Source organism: Doryrhamphus excisus, chromosome 11 (assembly GCF_030265055.1).
Source record: "Doryrhamphus excisus isolate RoL2022-K1 chromosome 11, RoL_Dexc_1.0, whole genome shotgun sequence".
In the NCBI taxonomy this organism is placed as follows: Eukaryota; Metazoa; Chordata; class Actinopteri; order Syngnathiformes; family Syngnathidae; genus Doryrhamphus; species Doryrhamphus excisus.
In genome coordinates, this window is record NC_080476.1 from 8,897,858 (window position 1) to 8,917,228 (window position 19,371).

Genomic DNA, 19,371 nt, shown 5'->3' on the forward strand with positions numbered 1-19,371 from the left:
TGACAGCTCGTACAGTGGTATATTACCACGTGTTTACATGAATGAAAACCTGACCACTCCAACACAGCAGGATCACAGATACTTGCTTGGGATTTTTATCCTAATTAATGCCAGAGCCATCCCAGGAACACTGACAGGGAGGGCCGTGTTGGAGAGGACAGGCTTAGAAATTGATGTTTGTTTAGTGTGTGTGTGCTTTCGCTTAACATCCATATTTGCATGCTAATGACTCTTAATCGGGGAGATCTTTTGGAGCAGAGTGCAGGTTTTATACGGTTTATGTTAAAAACCTACAAAACATTTTTGCCTCGGTTCACGTACATTTGACTGTTAGCATATAGTATGGTGCGTATCTTGTCGTGTTAACTAGTAGTATATGCCGTGTGAGTCCTGCTGTGTTTTTAATCACACAATGTCCATATTAGCAGCCTGTTGCATGGAAACGGAACCAGAGGTCATTGCCCCCCCCCCCCCAGTCCTTCTATAACATCACCGACCGACTCTGTAGTTATTTGCTAAATAGCACAGTCATGCCACACGTCTGCTTTTCTTATTGATCATGGCTGTGAAATAACCAAAAACAAAGTTTTGGTTTGAGTCTGAGCTTCTGGGACCGAGGTTTCAAACGTCCTATTTTTTGTATTTTGTATTCTTTGCAAAAATGTAGACTTGGATTTCATACATTCTCAATTATTGTACAATATTGAACATAACAAACTTGTCCGTTTACTCTGTACTGTATCATTCCATGAAACTAGGTGCTCAAAAACACTTTCATGACTCACTGTTATTGAGCGACTGCTCAATAACCCACCATGGGGCCAAAGAAAGTTGCAAGCGTCATTCATTTGATAATGATGAAGAGAACTATTCACAGTTTTCGTATGTTTCGTTTTTTTGGTCTGACCTTTTGGAACAAATTAATGCAAACAAGGATGCCCTGTGGGGATACTTGATGGTTGTCTACAACCATGAATTTCGAGTTAATAATAAATTAGGCCCAACACATGAGCATTCATTCATTTTCTACTGCTTATCCTCATGATGGTCACGGGGCTGCTGGAGCCTATCCCAGCCGTCTTCGGGCGAGAGGCGGGGTACACCCTGGACTGGTCGCCAGCCAATCACAGGGCACAAATAGACAAACAACCATTCACACTCACATTCATACCTATGGACAATTTGGAGTCGACAATTAGCCTAGCATGTTTTTGGAATGTGGGAGGAAACCGGAGTACCCGGAGAAAACCCACGCATGCACGGGAAGAACATGCAAACTCCACACAGAGATGGCTGAGGGTGGAATTGAACTTGGGTCTTCTAGCTGTGAGGCCTGTTCGCTAACCACTCAGCCGGCTTGGGGATTTATACTTGTCAAGCCAACAAATGACTTCAAGCTTTTCTTACTGTCACTCACATAAAGATATTGAGGTCATTATGGTATTGCATGCTGTTATATTGTGTCAGCATATAGTGGTAATAGTAAATCAACCAATAGTCTACTGTATGCGTTCTCTTTGAGTTTTTATGTGTTGCACAGTTAATATAAAATGCTAATGGTTAACCCGCTGCATAACCTCAGCCCCCCGCCTGAGTCACGTAGCACACCACCGTTGGAATTGGCATTAATTGCTTGAGAGGGGAAAGTAATTATCTCAGGTGATTATTACTCTTGGGTAGAGTGAGAAGCAAGACACAAGGCTTCCCTGTTGACTCCCTGCGGAGCGGACGTTTCCAGATTTCTTGCCTTAAACGTGTTTTAATTGGAATGGAAGAGCCGTTAACGTTGTGAGGTCTCCTGGCTCAAGGGTTTATTACACACACACACACACCGTCGAACATATCTGGCTCAACACCACATTTGCTAACATATTGACACTCAGCAGACACTTTATTGGGAACACCTCAATGCAATCTAATGTACAGTGGTGAGAAAAAGTGTTCGCCTCCGTCGCATGTTTGGCACACTTGAATGTTACAAATCATCAAACAAATTGAAATATTGACAACACAACTTTGCACAAAATGCAGTTTTTAGTTTAGTTCAGGGACCTGCTATGCTTTTTCCACTTTTCTGACTTATAAATGTAGTTAGAATGTTGTATTCTTGTGTTAAACAATGCCAATGTATCAGATAATGAGGTTTGCGCATTTGAAAGTGAACCCTGAAAGAATTATGGGATGGCTCAAAATGCTCGGTTTCATAAAAATGTGGTAAAACTGACCCTTTGTGATGTCACAGAGGGGTGGACTTCCTTATATGGTTCATAGTTAGGAAGCACTGTGACCAATGATGTGGGTGGAATAAATTAAATGAAATTAGACCTTTTTGGCAGGAAGCACAAATAAAAGAAAATACAGCTGGAATAGGTGCAGATTCTGGAAAATCTAAAAGGTTTTCTGTGCGGGTTATTGTGTGTAGCTGCTCTATAGGAGACCACAACTCAATATAAAGGATTGAGGTATTTATCAATGATAAAACGATCTTGGATAATGTTATTTCATCCTGGTTGGGGATAGGAGGAGGACACAAAAACCTAACAGGAAGATCATATCATGGTTTTATTGAGCGGCTCTGACATGAACTCTAATTGCATCCTGTAGAATGATTTGCAGTGAAAGTCGTTACTGATGTGCTGGCTGCAAAATACACACACAATTTCTGCTACACAGATATATTGATAAAGTACCGTATCTTTGGAAATCCAATACCAATCGTTAAATATGTTAATTAGCATTGGAAGTGCCTTGAACGCCTTCTAACACGCACCAGCTGCAAAGCAAGAAGCGAGGCTGTAGTTATGGGGCCAAAGTACCCCACTTGAATAAAATGGTATTAAGTTAATTTTTGGACGTGAATGTTTTTTGAGTGCAGAGTTGAATTTGAACCGATTGAACACTGCAAAAAAAAAGCATAAAAAATGATGACCTTATTGAATCTAACCTCCATTTCCATACATGCAATAGGTTACACAGATAAAAACATAAAGAGTGAAACTGAATTACCATTTGTCATTGAAGTTCTTATCATCATTCAAAGTGTAATTATGAATTTTCCTCAGTCCTCCTGAGACTCTCAGTCAACGCTCTCTTGTGTGTGTGTGTGTGTGTGAGAACACAAGTCGATGTGTCTGTTAAAGCTTTTTAATTGCGAGGCGGCGTCCTTCGCCATTAAACAAATGGCACTTCTGAAGAATGAACTTGGACGCAGTGAAAGGGGATGAAGGTTGTGTAATGATGCCTCTGGAGACGTGCCCACACGCTACCTGCTGTGCGGCAAACATGCCAGTCAAGCGCCAGGTGGTCAGTCGTCTGCGTGTGTGTGTGTGTGTGTGTGATGTCCTACCAAAGTTGGACAACAACACACATTTAAATGTCATTAAAAGTAAATAGCCATGGAAAGATGAAGGTCCGGACATGACTTATTGTGTGATTCAGAATTATGGAAGGCTAATGTGTTTTTCTCATGTCCTCGGTTGTGATCCAAGGCATAATTAGCTTAGCTTTTTATCAGGCGAGGACCCATATTTGGTAACTCAAGTGTATTTTTTTTCCAATTGAATCCAACTCATATCCATATAAGGCAGTCACATGTGATGACTCCTCCCACCTAATAAGCAAAAAGGCTGATATTAGTATGAATGAATGAAAGTTATCACCAAATGCAGTATAATATATCATACTATTGAAATGTACCAGAATAACCCACTCAGTCGTCCAATATAAGTAGACACAAAAAAATTGCAATAGGAAATAATGGAAGCTAAATTAATCTGTTCCAAGGTCCATCACTATAAACCTTTCAGTAACTGCATTTCCTGTCAACAACAGAGGACATTGTTTTTTAGTCTGCAAAGTGTACTTAAAAAGCATAATCTTGCACATTTAAAAAATAATCACAATACCTAGAAGTGGAATGTTCTTGACCAGGTGCATTTTCTACAAAAGGGATGAAGACCATTAGGTACATTATCGACCATTATGTCTAATGTCTATGTCTAATATATGTCATATTTTCTCTGATTATATCTACTATAATGGGTAATATGAGTGTAAAGGTGACTATACGGGTGTTATTTTATGTCTTGAGGGGTCTAATAATGTTATAGAGAGTATTTCGAACATCGGAAACAGGTTTTCAATGCCATAACGTTGAAAATATTCAATTTAAATGCACTTATAATGGCTATAAATGAGGTACGACTACACAGTATTCTCTGCATTTGACACATCTGACATTTGTCTTTGCTTGTTGTGACTGCAAAAATGGTTGGATAAAAAAAAAAAAAAAACGGTATCAATGTCCACATGTGCAGTAACATGGAATAGTCCACTGCATGAGAAGAGAGGGGGAAGCGGTTGAAATGATTATGATACATTAGTTATTTTTAAGAACATGAATTAAGACAGTAATACTGTATGAACTTTGCATCAAATAACTAAATCTAGCACTTTTTATGAAACTTTTTTTTGGGAGGGGGGGCTGGAAATTGTCTATGTTTGCCTCATCCACCCCTGCAATCAGGTAAGCGTAGCTGCTTTAGGATTCATCCAACAAGCCAGCATTTTATTTATGCTGGAGAAAAAGAACTGACAGCTTTCAGTAATGTTGCACATTTTTTCCATCCACTGCTTCTGTTTTGGAAGAAACACTGGGATTCTATTCATGTTAAATCATTCCAGCTGCCGGATGCCAGTTTTGCGTTTTAACCAATATTTGCATATGCAGGAGTTACATTTGCACATTTACATATTGTGATGTGACGTGTGTGACGTCAATGCAACAGATGTGTTTGTTTTGAGGATAATCGATACTATAAAATTAGCTGAAAAACACCTCACTGCTTTTAACAGATAATATCTTTCAAACTTACATATCTACTAATTTCTTAATCTTGTCTTTGGTATGGACTTTGAACTATTATTTTGAATTATTATTCTGAACTCTGGCTTAACAACACTGTTATTTAGCTTTTTTGCACATGTATTTGTTGGCTTTCACCATGTAAAGCGTCTCTGACTTTTTGAAAAGCGCTCTATAAATAGAACACATTCTATTATTAATATTACCGTAAATTCCAGTGTATTAGCTGCCCTGGTGTTATTAGCCACACCCACTAAATTTAGTGCATGTCATGAAATGGGATATTGTGGCACGCACGAGTCCGTGAGGACCAGGCAGCTCTTTATTTGATGGGGGAGCCAACCAGGGGCTATGCAAAAGATCTTGTCAACCCTTTTCAAGTGGTCATTACGCAATATCTGTATAGGTATCAATAACAATCTGACTTACGGTTCCATCTTACAAAGAACACTAAACTCATCCCGCAGCAACTTAACATTGAAACGATATAACTGATAAATCTGAAAACATTTACCGAAATGAGTACAAATAAAATAATGTTTTGGTTTTTTTCGAAAAAAAAAAAATTATAGTATATTGGTACAAGTTTTGAGTGTTAAGTTGCTGTGTGATTACTTCACTGTTCTTAGGAGGAGGAGTGTTGTTATACTGTATATACTGACCTATCTGTGAGGAAATGGCAGCTTTCCTCGTAGACCCGCGAGCGGCAAGTATGTAAACAATTACTAGTAGTTCCGAAGTAAAGGGAATGTCACAATAGTAGAACTAAGACATAAAGTAGGCGTATAAGAGTAATAGATTTTTAAAAAGTAGCAGCTTACAGTATATGCAGGAAATTGTGGTATTATATTTCTGAAGTAGCAAGAGTCAATGATCAGATCAGTTGTAGTTGGCTCGCATAAATGTAACCCCTCTTGTAAAATGAGAAGACCCTATCCATTTTGAGCTAATTCATTATCAAAATATTATGTAATTTCAGCTAACCAATATTACAGGCCAGTGTTGGCATAAAAACGGCATAATATGTTCATTCATACACAACATGTGACCTGCCAGTTTGAGGGAAGAGCTGCTGCCTGTATTGGGATTGGTGATGGAAAACTGGACAATATTGTTATGTATTGACTGGTTGGAAGTGGCTCCGGCTCATCTGTGAGCCTGAACAATATAATTCATGGAATAATAATCATAAAGGTTTTATTTCTCATACGCTTCCTACTAATGATATCTTGGTCAAATGTCATGTTAGGAGTGTTTTTATTTCTTCGCTGTCTCTTTAGTTGCCACTTGTTTACATGTGTATAACAATGCGTTTTCATCTAATTATCATTTCTGTCCAATCAGATACGCTGTAAGGCATTGGAATCAATTTATAGCCAGTAACATATGGAGATAAGACACTGCAATGCATGCCTAAGGTTCTGCAGTTCTGGCTGATTAAACCAATTAAAAATAGCATGCAGCCTGTTTATTTATTTATTTATTTATTTATTTATTCATTTATTTATTCATTTTTCCCGGCTCCCGCTCTCAAATGCACAAACAAATAGACTAAAAATAAAGAATGACTAAAGTCTTCCGGCTAGTTGGAGTGGCGACGCTTGGGGTCGGTGCACGCTTCCTTTCATCTTTCAGACGTTTTGGTGACTTATCAAGGAGAACTGAGGTCTGCCATCAGCACGGACTTTCATTTTGACGTGCCCATTAAAGCCTTTAAGTGTGTCATGAGCTATAATAGGCTCCATCTTTGTATAGAAGGCAGATGTTCATCATTTGCTCCCAGCCACTGTGCCCTGAATACATTATCTCAGATTAGAGCAATAAAAGGCAAGAATGTAAATGTACCTGCACTCATCCCTTTTTAAATCAGCTATACATTGTATGATTTGCATGGAGATTCACCACCGCTCATTGCATATTGAGGAAGTAGGCTACCTTACACTTTATAGGTGAATGAATATAAAGCGCAAGTAAACTGTACCCTACATGTGGTATTTGAACAACTCTCATACTGAATATTTTATTCACCTCCTTTATGAGGAGGGTATTGTTAATAATGATAAAAGAGGACGATGAGGGCATTTTCCTTACCATGCATTCATCTTATGGAGAGGCACTTGTTGATGCATTTACATAAGAAAGTGTTATTTTATTCCCTGGAAATAATTTCACATTCAAATGCTTTTTGTGCTCCGGTTTTTAAATGAATGAAATAACATAAAATGTTCATTTAAATGCAGAGGTGAAAGATATTATATATTCATTCATTCATTTTATACTGCTTATCCTCACGAGGGTCGGGGGCGTGCTGGAGCCTATCCCAGCTGTCTTTGGGCCAATCACAGGGCACATATAGACAAACAACCATTCACACTCACATTCATACCTATGGACAATTTGGAGTCGCCAATTAACCTAGCATGTTTTTGGAATGTGGGAGGAAACCGGAGTACCCGGAATCTCGCCAACATGCTAACCACCCTAAATAGTAAATAGTTCATGGTGTTATATTTGTAAATGAATTGTTATTATGATGTAAAACCATGTTTTTGTGTTGCTTATGTTGTGGTATAGTTGTATTTGAGCTGTCACAAAAGCAACCAAAAAAAATTGTTATGCTTGAAATGTATCTTCTCACAAAGTCGGAACTGATATTTTCTTCAAACTTAGCTATGTTCTACTGCTGATTACTAAAGAACAGAAAAAAGGTAGAAACAAGATGTTTTTTTTTTGACTGTGTGCCTGGAAAAAAAATCGTCTAAAGTGCCTGGTACTGATGTGGTTGTCTTTTGACAAATATGGCTAAAACGATTGACAATGTTCGCTTTGCTGAAGATATTAAATGCTTGAGCAGAATCCATTAGTTGACATTGGTCCCAGTTCATTTTGGGGAAATAAAGCGAAACATGAAAATGACTGCTGTTTTTTTTTTCCTTGTACAAATTTGGAGTAAACCTCTCCTGTTCTCCCCTATCAATTTACAGCAAGGCAGCTTAGCTCAGGTTATTTCAAGCATGACCAGGAAAGTAGCACACAATGGAGTCAATCCTGCACAAAAAAGACAGCAGGGAATAGCTACATACACACACACACACACACTCAAGCTCAGCACATTCATTTTGGTGCAAGTTGGCTTCCATAGTAAATCATGCAGGGAGCAAATTAAAAAGGAAATCATTGTGAAGTGTCCCAAATTATTGGAGCATAAGTATCACTAATGAAGTAGTTTACTTTTAAGGCGGAACATAAACAAGCTTTACTTTCAGAAAGCTCTACTCCAACATCCATCTCATTGATTGTGTTCATCTATTTATGAGCGTCTGTGCATCATTTCTTAAAGCTTACATTTATGCTCTTTTTTTTTTATTGGAACACCTCAAATTGGGGGAAAAAAAATAATTGGAGGGTGGATGGGTCGTTACAAGCCAACACAAAATGAGATAATTCCTGTTGGTTAAGTTTTAAAGAGGCCAATGATTAAAAAGGAATCTTGATGCTATGACTCTATTAGGATGTTTTGTTATTTAGAAGTTAATTGCTATTTGATGGTCTTTGTCTTGAAATGCATTTGCACATTAAAATATCAATGATGGGCTTAGATTAGTTTGCTGCTATTTGCATCATAAAAGCTTTTAATGGTTATGAAGCAATCTGAGTGTGTGTGTGTGTCTACCTTATAGTTTAAAGAAACAATGCACCTACAAACGTTAATAATGCAAACTCTGATGTAAGCAACATGGGGACATATTCAATGCTTGTCAGCATAGTCTTTACAAATGTGATAAAATTTAATTATTGAAAAAGACACTCCTCCGATGTCAGTAGGTGGTAGTGATGTGACATATCACTGGTATCGATCATTTCCGATTGATATCAGACTGTTGTCGGCAATAACAATCCGATACCCATACTTTGCAAATTCATACATTTTCGATACTTATATTATATTTTTCTATACTTGCACACATGGCAGACCTCAAATCACTAAAGTATTGGAATTATTGGTATTTTGATTAGAGAATCCGTTTCAGAGCTGGTATCAGAAGTATCGATATTTCAGTATCGATCCGCACATCACCAGCAGTCGCACATGTTGTTACTAGGGTTGTCTTACTTGGGCTTATTGTTGTGTTGCATTGTAGCAAGTTTATTTCTCTTTGTTGATGGAGGTCACCAGCTTGTGATTTTACATACATACATTTGTGGTGCCCCCTATGGGTTGTGCTAAAATGCCATAATACACATAATATAGGTATCTTCGAAGTTTATTATCAAAGAAAAATGGTGAATATCCTATTGCCATTGACTTGCTAAATCCAACCCATGTCCCTGCAGGGACATTATGCTATTTGGAGGCTGTGTTTTTCAACCAGTCATGCTCAAATATTACACAAATTTTGTGCTGATTTAGCTAAACACCCTATTGTTACAGTAGGTGTTTTTTCGAGTTCATTGACCTGTGTGGGAAATAAAATCCAAGTCAATTTGGTACAAAATCACAGTTTAATAACAGTGCCAGCATGCAGTGTATTTATCAGAAAAATAATAGCACAGAGGCTGAGGAGCGAGGTCATCCAGGAGAGGCTCAGAGTAGAGATGCTTCTCCTACACACTGAGAGAAGGTGGCTCGGGCATCTAGTCCGGATGCCCTCTGGACGCCTCCCTGGTGAGGTGTTCTGTGCATGCCCAGCCGGGAGAAAGCCCCAGGGCAGACCTAGGACACTCTGGAAGGATTATGTCTCACAGTTGGCTTTGGGTGGAAGAGGTGGCTGAGGTCCGGGAAGTATGGACTTCCCTACTGAGACTGCTGACCTCACGACCCGGATAAGCAGAAGAAAATGGAATGACAGCACAGGCAACACAGTCAGGGTGCATGTTTTTTCCAAATTTTCACCCGAGCGAATACATGCTGTACAGTCGCCCCTTGTTTATTGGTTCCAGACATGACTGTGATAAGTGAATTTCCATGAAGTAGGTTTCAATATGAATTTAAAAAATACTATTTTCATAGTTAGAGCATGGAAAACCTGTTTCTGACTTTCTAGAGCCTTGGAGACATGAAATAATACCCCTATAGTCACATTTACACTTTGGCTACTCTTACATTGTACTGTGCAACACAGGATATGCGTTCACTGCATGGACATAGGAGCATGCTACAGAGAAAACTTGTTAGCTTCCAGTTTTTATATTCAAAACTTAAAGAAAGGGATTGAAACAGGAAACATCTCTCTTTTCTAACCCACATTTTTCTAAACTGAACTTCCAGCAGTCCAATAAGTGCTTTAATTGTAAACATAGTCCATATCCATAGTAAATTGTCGTTCATTATGAATTCATATACTGTTTATCAACTCCTATAAAGTGAGTGGCAGGACACCAGCAGTCCTCCTAAGCACTTGGGAGTGTGACCAACCACAGCAAAGTGGGTGTGCCTGGAGACGGGCTGTGGGTGGAATCAATTAAAACAGACCGTTTTAGCTGGAAGCACGAAATCCACAGATATACAGCTGGAATAGGTGCCGATTCTGGAAGATCTAGAAAGCTTTCTGTGTTGGTTATTGTGCATAGCTGCTCTATATGAGTCCACAACTCAATACAAAGAGACAGAAAATGAGCATAATAGGTAAAAAATAAAATATAGCGGCGTTTTAGAAAGCGAAAGCCAAAAATAAAATACTCCATCAAGTCAGGGAAACAATGAAATGAGATCCAAAAGAGAATAATGAGGTACTTTAACCCAAAAAGTGTTGGGTGCAGGGTATGATATGAAAGTATGCTCTCCGCGACTTAATAGCACCGGGGGAGATGTAATTGATTACTGTTATCAGTGCGGAGGCAGTTGCAGTAATCCCGATGATGGCCATCATAATACACTGCCCTGCAACATTGTGCTGGACTGATAGAAAGTGACAGAAAGAAATGTAATGAAAGAGGAGACAAGAAATGAGGGACAAAGAAGAAGCAGCAGCATAGTGATGATGAAGAGGTTCTACTAATATAACGTGTTCATATATCACTGTTGTCCTCTCTTAGGAGGAACATTCCATCTTAACACACATGCCATTGTATCCATCAGAAAGCTGTCCTTGTTATTGATGTTTTATTAACTATAACCACCATTCATCTCTTCTTACCTATTTTACCTTTTTTCATTGCCATCCACACCTCCTTAATCAAACCTGCCTTCATCTATCACTCATTTTATCTACAGTATCTCACAAAAGCGAGTACACGCCTCACATCATAGGGACATGACTATAGAAATGAATGACTTAGAGTAGCGTACAGCTTGGGAAGCAGTGCAGATTTACACGCCTTGCATGCCACCCCTGACCAATAGCAGTCATCAGAAATAAATTCAATATTTATAACTAATTTACATGATTGGTATCGGAATCGGCAGCACAAAACCTCGATCAGAGCATCTCTAATTGAAAGGCATATTTCCTGTGTTGGATTTGTGGTCGCCAACCAATCGCAGGGCACGTATAGGCAAACATTCATTCATTCATTTTCTAGGATCGCAGGGGTGCTGGAGCCTATCCCAGATGTCTTTTTATGGCGAGAGGCGGGGTACACCCTGGACTGGTCGCCAGCCAATCACAGGGCACATATAGACAAACAACCATTCACACTCACATTCATACCTATGGACAATTTGGAGTCACCAATTAACCTAGCATGTTTTTGGAATGTGGGAGGAAACCGGAGTACCCGGAGAAAACCCACGCATGCACGGGGAGAACATGTAAACTCCACACAGAGATGACTGAGGGTGGGATGAATTCGGGTCTCCTCGCTGTGAGGTCTGCGTGCTAACCACTCGACCGCCGTGCAGCATAGGCAAACAGTGCATTTACCCATTTACCTCTTACATCGTATTTGTTATTGATCGCCACAACGGAAGGGAACAAGGTTTTCTCTAGTTTTCTCTTGTTCTCTACTTGGAAAACATGGAAATTAGTTGCTATTCTTATCAGCTGATACAATTTTAAAGAAAGACCTAGTTAAGATGCCTCTAATTGCAAGATAACTCCCGATGACCTGTGATGCATGATTCAAATATAACTAAAGCAAAGTTCCAAAAGAGAACCAAATTTGGCTTGTTGAAGATCCTCAATGCCGTGCTTTAGCCTCTTTACTGCTTATTCAATCTTGTATCTCTCATGATACACGAATAATGAGAGTCGTTTCAAAGTATTTTATCCTTTCAGCTAAGAACTGTAATAGTTTACTTTGAAGAAAACTTAATCTGCACTGTTTTTTTTTCCTCCCACATTTCTTGTGCTGCGCAGTAAAGCGATACAGGAAAAGTCGTTTTTTTGTACCATTTGGAAGCAGCAGCTGGTCCTCGCTGAGCAAAAAGAAGGTATTTTCCTGCCTCTGTGCACAAATGTGACTGTTAATAGTACAAAGAGGGCCTGTAAAGTCAGTGAGCCTGATGACCAGGACGTTTGCGAGCAGCACCCAAACCCTTCAAGCCTATCACGGTCATCTGGACAGCTGTCATAAACCTTTTGGTTTATGACATATTTGGGACTCAGACATGCACAGCGACACCGCTGTCTTAAAGAAATATTAGAAGTGATTTGATGAGGCATCAACATTAAAGAGTCCCCAGGGGAATCTACGTCAAAGCATGTGGAGCATTAAGTATTGTGCTGCTGATGTGAGGCCGTAAAAATGTCTCACACTTTCATGTCCACACAGCTATTTTTTTTATTGCTCACAAGGTTTTTTTAACCTTTCAGATCTGTTTTCAGACATAAAATGCAGTTTGCATGTGGACAAAAGAACGTAAAATATGAATTCATAAATAAAACACTGAACTGCTTCATCACCCACTTTAAATAAACAATAGAGATGACCTCGTCACATCCACCAGCCAACAACAGCCACAGCTTCACGGTGATTAAACCCCTGGTTGGCAGGAGGACTTTACGGCATCTATGGTATGATGCTGAAGGGCTGTGCATGCCAACTCATTGGGATTTTCACCAGAACTATGCACCATTTCACTAGCACAGGTCACAGTCCCATCCTGTCTGTCCACCATCACCCCTGTCCCAATAAAGACCTCCATCAACAGCTTAAATCACTTCCTGGTTCTCACCCTAGTCATTATGAAGTGTTTTCTGTAGACTCCGTCACTCACTTGACCCCCACCGGTTTGCATACAGGACTAACAGATTTACAGAGGATGCCACAGCCATAGCCGCAGCCTTCCACACTACCATGACCCAATTTGAACTCAAGAACAGTTCTTTTCATTGACTTCAGCTCTGTATTCAATTTATTGTCCCGAACAGACAACCCTTTGCAACTGGACACCAAGGACTCTATATTCGCACATTCACAAGTAAACCCGCCGGTGTGGCCAGCACACTTTGCAATTTTCATGAACGGCGCAGTCCGGCGCACCCACACGCCCGTCCCTCCCACTGGCACAAGTGGCAAAGACAAAGCGTGAGAGGGTTTAACATAGCCGAGTATAATCTTAACCAATCAAGTGAACGCCTATCATTACCTTTAAATGCGCAGGGCCCACCGAGCTCACTCATCACAGGAGGATGAGGTGGAAAAATTGTCAATACGGTGCAGCAACAATAACCTTGTACTCAACACCACAACAAGTAAATAAATAATTGTGGACTTCAGGAAAAGCAGACCTGATCCTGTACATCATCAACCAGAACTTCAAATTCCTGAGCCTACACCTGGAGAACCAACACCACCAAGAAGACCCAGCAGCAACTCCACTTCCTGAGGGATTTCAACAGCAAAGCCCATGCCAAAGAACTGCCGGTGTCCTTCTACAGGTGCTGACATACTGCATCCCAGTGTGGTTTGCCAGCTGCAATGCTCAGGAAAAAAAAAATATTTTCCAGAGGGCCATCAACACAGCTCAAAAAAATTACGGACTGCACTCTCCTCTCCCAGGAGGAGCTGTACAGGTTCGACTGCCACAGGAAAGCCTGCAGCATCCTGAAGGACTCTTACCCTGCACACCCTCTGTTCCAACTGCTCCCCTCGGGGAGGCGGTACAGGATGCTGAAGGCCAAAACAACTAAATTTGTTAATATAATAACAAATAATAATAATAAGTTAATAATTTTAATACTCTGCATGATGAAGAGCCATTACGCTCAAGCCTGAGGATGGAAACCTGGTGGCCCTATACATGGCTGGAAACTCGAAAGGATTTTTTCCCAACATAACATACCGATGCATTTCAACCAAACTAACAGCCTCAGACAAAAGCAGGTTTACCCCAAGAAGCAAACTCAGCAATCCCAGCTGTCTTCGGGCGAGAGGCGGGGTGCACCCTGGAATGGTGGCCAGCCAATCACAGGGCACATATAGACCACCATTCACACTCACATTCATATGTACCTATGGACAATTTGGAGTCGCCAATTAACCTAGCATGTTTTTGGAATGTGGGAGGAAACCGGAGTACCCGGAGAAAACCCACGCATGCAAGGGGAGAACATGCAAACTCCACACAGAGATGCCCGAGAGTGGAATTGAACTTGGATCTCCTAGCTGCGAGGCCTTCATGCTAACCACTTGTCCACCATGCAGCCCTTTGAGGACAATGATGTCCAAATTCTGGATTGGGAGAACTGTTGATTTGAAAGCAGTTTTTAAAGAAGCCATCTGTGTCCAATTAGAAAGATCCTGCTAAAACAGGGGGGGAGGTTTGCGCCATCAATGTATCGTCTCCTTATAACAATGTCCAAAGATTGCCTCATTCCACTGGAATCAAGACAGACCGACAACCTATTGTTGGGGAACACAAACGTTTGCCAGACAACAACAACACCAGAACACTCTTATTGACCACAAACCCATGGAACACACCCACTAGAGAAATACAGTAAATACAAAGAACTGAAGGAGCTTTTTGGACTAAAGATTAAACAAGAATAGTCCAGCTGCCTTGATCCATCCTATGTGGATTACCTTGACCTGGATGACTGGGAATCTACAAAGACATTTAGTCAAGGAGCGTAGCGATGCCCCTGCAGCACCCTAGAAATGTCAAAGCTGTTTCCTCTTTGTCACAAATGCAGCTCAGGAAAGTGTCCTCATTTCACACGCTACTTTATGTTTGTGTCTTTAAATGTAACGCTACTGGGTATCTGCCGGAGCAAAGCTAATGCACAAATAATTACCTTCGATCCAGGCGTGATTATAATGCAACGTGGATGCAGAACAGCCATGTTATTATGTATATAAGTATAAACACAGTGCACAAACCGGATGGGATTGAGTTTCTCAAGGTGAACACGGAGCTACCATGTCAGATGTTGGTTGACTAGATGATGTTTAAGCTTGTCAACCATTTCCCACAGAAAAGTTTTGGACTTTGACAGCCAAACTAGAATATAGAACAGCACAGCAGACATTCTCATCGACAGGTCATACAGAAATAATTATTGAATAGTAAAGGAAGAGGCATTCATTTTTTAAGCCTCCTCCAGCTACCAGCTCTAGAAACACGAGACTGAGCTTAGCTTTTTGGGGACATTTGCTGCAAAATAGCACAAATTTACTCAACAATTCTAAATTTGCTGACAACAGAAAAGTTACAGGCATCCAGTTCCACTTTTGCCCTGCAGGTGCTGGTCTTTAATTTGGATTTTAATGCAAAAAAGTGAAAATAAATTGTTGCTTCCACGTCGATCCTCATCAAATTTTAATGGAGTCTTGCTGAGCACCGCAACCATCCATGGACATCAGTGCTGTCGTTTTTGCGCAATCAACCACAGCAAACATAAGACGACCATCTCTAGGGATCCACATTTGATTAAATTCCCGCAATCTTTTTTTCAATTACTATGTACAGAGTCAAGCAAAATGATCTGACACATTTGTAGGTTAAATAAAAGGCAAATAAAGTAAAGAAACAAAAAGTGTATTTTCGAAAAGTACATATAATTCTGTTTCATTATGTTTTAAAAATTAAATGAGTTCTGGCGATGCAAGGTCGGCCGGTTGATTTTCGTTTCAATGCAGATCCAGTAGCACTGAAGTTTCTTTACTTTATTTGTGTTTTATTTAACCTACAAATATGCCAGCTCATTTTGCCTGACCCTGTGTAATGAACAGTAAGATTTGTGTTTATTGTTATATATAGTTGTACTTTGCAAAGGTATAGAAGTGTCATATTGACTCTGTCTATTACTATGGTGCTACATTTCTGGTTTTTATGCTGTGTTGTTCTCTCCCCTCCTCTCCTACATTTCTCCCTTTGTGGCTTACTTCTAGATCGTAGCATCACTACAAAAAAAATGCTGACATTGTATTGAGTGTCAGCAGGCAGCCAAGGTAGCTCTCCTGAGTTATTGTGCTTTGATCATAGAGCTGCACTGACTAGTCAACCTACCACTTAATTTACACACCTTATTATCTTCCCTCTTTGCTTATTTTTACAGCATCGGCTTTAACCTCCCGCCCCAACGCTCTAGACCTTAAACTTGGACCTCTGGCCTTTTCTTCATGGTCTTGTGTTTCTCACTTGACACGATTCACTCTCGAGAGACCTCAAACTTTTTATTTACTGGCATGTCAGAGTGTCCATGTTTGAAGTACTTCCCTCAAGGCATAAACAAAAGATTTATTTTTTTGAGGGGGGCTTTGTGTGGCTTGTTGCTAGGCAGAATCCACAGGACTCAGTGAGATATAAAAACAAGCTTATGCATACACAATTAATATAGTAGGGTAGCCTTAATTTCATTGCAATTCACCTATAGCTGAATAGTATTATGAAATAACCTTGGCAAGCAGCGATAAAAATAAATACATTGAACAATCTAAACACGAAGCAATTAAACAAAAGTTAGAAAAAAAAGAATCAAGGTAAATTAAATGTAATTAAGTAATTAAAATGCATGGTACTATGCCAGAATAAACGGACAGTTCTATAGATAATATAGACTTACTTAATTAAGTAAGTAAATTATTGTTTTTGGCCCAGTTTAAAGCATTATTATTATTTTTTTAATTGGAACAACTACCCATTTCCATACCCCGATCAAAGTAGCTACGCTACTGAACGAGCTGCCAGTCACTGAAGTTCGCTATATGAGCTATATGACCACCCACAGCATGGATTATTTGTCTTTGTTCCAGTTAAAGAGCATAACAGTGCCGTCTCATTTGAAAATCTGAATATTTTGCAGAAATGCGGTGAAACTGCAGAAAGTTAAGGTGATAAAATAACAGCTTAGCTCAAGTAAACAGAGCATCATTACTCATTCAAGGCTGTTGGGCATTATCAGGAGACAAGGACGCATGCACATTTGAATCCATAATGAAGGAATTCCAAACAAAACATCTACATATGCGAGTGCAAATACAAAGAAATGAGAAAACTGATTTGTGTGTGTGTTGTAGAATGAAAGGCTTCCATTTAGCTCTTCCAGTTTGTGATTTTCTCAACATTTTTTTTCACATTTATTATAAAAGGATGCATGTTTTTGACTTACACACATCTGACAATGCAGTCTATATACATTTGTGTTAGAGGTAGAAGTCAAGAAGGGTGAAGTCAATGAGATGCATGATCAAAATCAACATAAAGGTTTTAAGAACACATCAAATAATAATAATAATGGAGCTGGAGAACTGTCTCATATAAATATGCAACCAAAAACATCAACGGAAACATGGTTACATAGAAATGAGAACATATGATCTTAAAGGTAGCTTAGTGTTTTTTTCACAGTCTCTGATTGCTGTGGCATTTTATAAGGCAAATAATTGGTGCAATATCTGTCACTTTATGGGTAGACGCAAATAACTTCTCACGGTTAACAAGCTAGTTAGGCCGGAGACGGCCGGACAACTCTAGCACTCGCTCCTATTCTCTTTAAATTTCAATTTCTCCTGTAAAAATTCATTCATTCATTCATTTTCTACCGCTTTTTCCTCACGAGGGTCCCGTGCCGGAGCCCATCCCAGCTGTCCTTGGGCGAGAGGCGGGGTACACCATGGACTGGTCACCAGCCAATCACAGGGCACATATAGACAAACAACCATTTACAATCATATACATACCTATGGACAATTTGGAATAGCATGTTTTTGGAATGTAGGAGGAAACCGGAGTACCCGGAGAAAACCCACGCATGCACGGGGAGAACATGCAAACTCCAAACACAGAGATGGCTGAGGGTGGAATTGAACCCTGTTAATGACCATGTTGTATAAGATAATCCCGCTTTCAGAATTTGACACATTTTTGAATTTAAGCCGATTTTTTAAATAATGTTTTCAATATCAGTGAACAGTTAGGTTGTGATTTAAAATAATTGCTAGCTGTTTGATATTTCATTGATCACGACTGGTGTGCATGATTGACAGGAAGAAAAGCTCTGACTCGCTTGGGGGAAGTAGTCATTCGATAACGCATGTTGGTTTGCATGTACATATAAATCTCTAGACCACAAATACTTAGCTTTTAGACAACCTTGCTTTTTCCGATGTGCGATACTGAAATAATGAAGTGATGGTCATCAATACTTTTAGTCCATTTAGTCTCACTTCTAGCCTACATAAATCCTAGTTGTGAGTCGTAGTTCTTTGTTATATAGTGAATTTTGTGTCCAATCTTCTTTGGAAAAAGGTGTTTCCCGATTCCATTAGAATAGTAACACATCAAATGGTCCTTTGGGGCTAAAGCCGCGGTGTGAAGTGATTCCTTTTGGCAACAGCCTCAAAGTTTCACAATTGATGGTCTCTGTTTCTTAGCCGAATCATAAACTACATAAAGTGACAATACATCTTTTCCCCCTGTTGATCAAACACCTCTCTTAGAGGATAAATCCAGAAAAGGCCCAATCATGATCTGTAGGAGACGTCTTATCATATTAATGACACATACATCACAATTAGATTAGATTATGCGCGTGGGAGTTAATTGACCCTACTATGCATGGATCATTACATTTCACAATAACTTCAGCAACTGATCCCAAAAACAAGGTTGACAAACTAATGAATGCATTTATTAATGAATGATCTAGCACCGCTAACCCAGAGAATTGTAAGTACAGCCTTTCTTAAGGAGGAGGAGGAGGTTGGGAATTACAGCAGCACCATCAATCAGCAGAATATGTATTGCAATGAGGTGGTAATGGAACTAAATTTAACTTCCTGAGATGAATTAAAAGTAGATGATCTTTTGGGGTAGAGTTGTATGGGTAAGTGTTTCACCTTCTCTGAAACATTTGCATCGACCGCAGTAATAATGTCAGCTATGGAGATTATAATGTGGAAAAAGGGGAAAAATCACATCTGTGACACTGTATTAGAAACCTAAATAAAGATACAGTAGAGTGAAACTACTTACAGACATTATGCTAATGATATGACCTAGTCTTTACCATTACCGTAAAGGGGGTCAAGGGTTATGGGATGTAAGGTGAGGGATAGGGGAGGGCATGACGTCTTTCTTAATGAATGCTGGTGCCAGCTACTCATACAGTGGTTTGTAC